The sequence below is a fragment of the Petaurus breviceps genome, unplaced genomic scaffold, assembly GCF_028583685.1.
Source record: "Petaurus breviceps papuanus isolate PSGF00001 unplaced genomic scaffold, PetGlider_PUasm1.0 89748, whole genome shotgun sequence".
Classification (NCBI taxonomy): domain Eukaryota; kingdom Metazoa; phylum Chordata; class Mammalia; order Diprotodontia; family Petauridae; genus Petaurus; species Petaurus breviceps.
Window position 1 is genome coordinate 368,033 of NW_027187113.1, and position 2,473 is coordinate 370,505.

A 2,473-nucleotide genomic window follows, 5' to 3' on the forward strand; every position below is an offset into this window, starting at 1 on the left:
CCCTTCCCCCTCCCTGGGGGGTCGCCCCTCCCCTTCCACGGCTTCTCCCTCCCGCGGTCAGCTCCCAGCCCAGAGAGAGCTCTCCTGGGGCCAGGGAACCCCCAGCCGTGTGTGCCCCCTCCCCTAGAAGGCCTGGGGGGGGGGCAGAGAGGGCCGAGCCCCTCCTCGTCCCTACCCCCACTCCCCCAACAGATCTTCCTCCTCCTGCCCTCCCCTTCCCCGGCCCCTGCGTCTCCTCCGCAGGAAGGCGCAAGCTGGGCGCTTGCCCGTCCCCTAGGTCCCGGCCCAGGGATGCCTCTTCCCTGTGGCCAGGAGAGGCCAAGGGCCCCCGGGCAGGCAGGGGCCGCCGCGCTCCTGCCTCTTTCCATCCCTGCCTCCCTTCCTCCTTCCTTCCCGCACTTACTGCTCAAGGCTTGGGAGCCAGCAGGGAGAAAGGCTGGAGGCCCTTCCCGCGGCGGGGGCCGGGAGCCGACGTCCGGGAACCAGGAGCTGGTCCTTGGGTCCTTCACGGGGAGATAGGTCCAGAGGCCCGAGGAGGAGAGAGCCTGGGAGAAGAGGGGAGGAGACAAAGGCTGTCCGCAATACGCTGGGCGGAGCTGCGCTAGGCTGGGCTGCCCCTCCTTGCCTCCTCCACGCCCCCCTCCCCACCCCCACCCCACTCCCACCTCTCTGACAGGGCCACAAGCTGTCTCTCCTGAGCACGCGTGTCCTCCAGGGCGCAGTCACACACGCGCGTGCTCCCGGACCCTCAGAGCCACGGGGGAGGGGGAGACGGGGTGCGGGCTGTGCAACAATCACCCACACCGGGACAATCTCTCACACCCTCCCATACTCACGTGGGCGAGGCACTCACAAGCAGAGCCAAAGCTACATGTAAGCTTGGTTTCTTGTTCACACACACATGTTGGGGCCTATAGCCCCTCTTTGGGTCTCAGGCAGCCTCTCTGACTTCAGGTCTGATGTAACAGGATTCAGAGCAATCAGCAATATGTGCTGATCTCATCTGTGGTCAGGGCACCACAGATCTAGGAAGTGCTGAGGGGCCCAGATTGTGTGCTGTCACGCAATGTACCCTGTTACCCTGAGATTAATCTCGGGGACTAAGGGTAAGTGCCCAGGAGTACGAAAGCTGTTCTGGACACAACCTCCCTGTTCTCTAATTGCTCCTCCCCCCCGCCCCCCACCTTCCTTCACGAGCTGTCCACAAGCTCTTCAAGTGCACTTTGGGGATTTAAGGGCTGAAGCATGAGGGGGCTGCAGAGAATGGAGAGAGAGATGTAACAACACGCCTGTCCTGCCAATAAAGCTGTACCTCTTTCCATTTCCACTGGCTGGACTTCTCCTTTATGTGAACAAGCAGGATGTGGCCAGCATGTGTACTGAAGACCTGGGAAAGGTAAGACAGCTAGAAATCCCAAGGATCGTTACAACCATGACAATTTCATATGTAATAAAAGCTTTCATTAGCTATTGGGGGCTATTTTCCATATTAATGAGATTAATATAATTAATTAATTATATTTCCTATGTGTCTCCTATGTATTTCTATGAAATCTCATTTATGCTAATTAAATAAAATGTTGAAAATTTCATTCATTCCATTTCTTGAAAATATGCATAGTTAATGAAATTTCCTATGTATCCATACTTTAGGTACACCCTGTAGTTTGAAATGTAGTACTGCTAGACGAACTACCTTAAATTTTTTTTTAATTAATTCCCTTGATATTCTTTACCTTTTGTTCTCCCATATGTATTTTGTTATTACTTTTCTAGTTCTATAAAATGATTCACTGGTAGTTGATTGGTATGACGCTGAATAAGAAAATCAATTTAGATGGAATTGTCTTTTTTATCATATTGGCTCAGCCTAACCATAAGCAATATTTCTTAAATTGTTTGGTTCTGTATTTGTGGAAAACTATTTTGCAGTTGTATTTATATAATGCCTCTGTATATCTTGGCCAGTAGACTCCCAATTATTTTATATTGTCTGTGGTTATTTCAGTGGAATTTATTGTTCTATTTCTTGCTGCTGGGTTTTGTTGGTAATATATAGAAATGATGATTTGTGTGTTTATTTTACATCCTGCAAGGGGTTAACCATGGTGGGGGTGGGAACCCTTCCAAATTCCCTGGGGTCCTGTGACAGGTGAATGGCCATCCACTGGAGACCCAGACTATGGCCAGGTTGAAGTACATCACTTGGCTTCGTCTCTCCTCGTTAATTTCTTCTGAGGGTTCTAGCTGGAATGCTTGCTCCTTTCTACCAGAAGCTCACTGGGGATGGCTAGGTGGCTCATTGAGTAAGGGAGGACCCAGGATCAGTTCCAGCATCAGATACTAAATACACACACACACACAAACTGGCAGTGTAACCTTGGGGAAGTTACTTAACCCCAATTGCTAAAAAAAAAAAAAAAGCTCACTAGCTCCCTCTTCCACCTCAATGAAGTGACCAGACTTTGATGTG

At 51.0% G+C, this 2,473-nt stretch overlaps 1 long non-coding RNA gene across 3 annotated transcripts in view; it reads right to left on the bottom strand.

Annotated features, from left to right (window-relative positions):
• LOC138176493 (uncharacterized) overlaps positions 1–2,179 on the bottom strand; it is a 74,054-nt gene extending 71,875 nt beyond the window's left edge. The window contains exons 1-2 of one of the 3 annotated variants that reach the window (XR_011172313.1): positions 837–2,179; positions 404–545 (exon numbers count right to left, since the gene is read on the bottom strand). This is a non-coding gene — a long non-coding RNA (uncharacterized lncRNA). Of the gene's footprint in view, positions 1–403; positions 578–665; positions 806–836 lie in introns of those variants that run through there. The other 2 variants (XR_011172312.1, XR_011172311.1) reach the window with 2 other exon arrangements.
• Between the last annotated feature and the right edge of the window lie 294 nt (positions 2,180–2,473).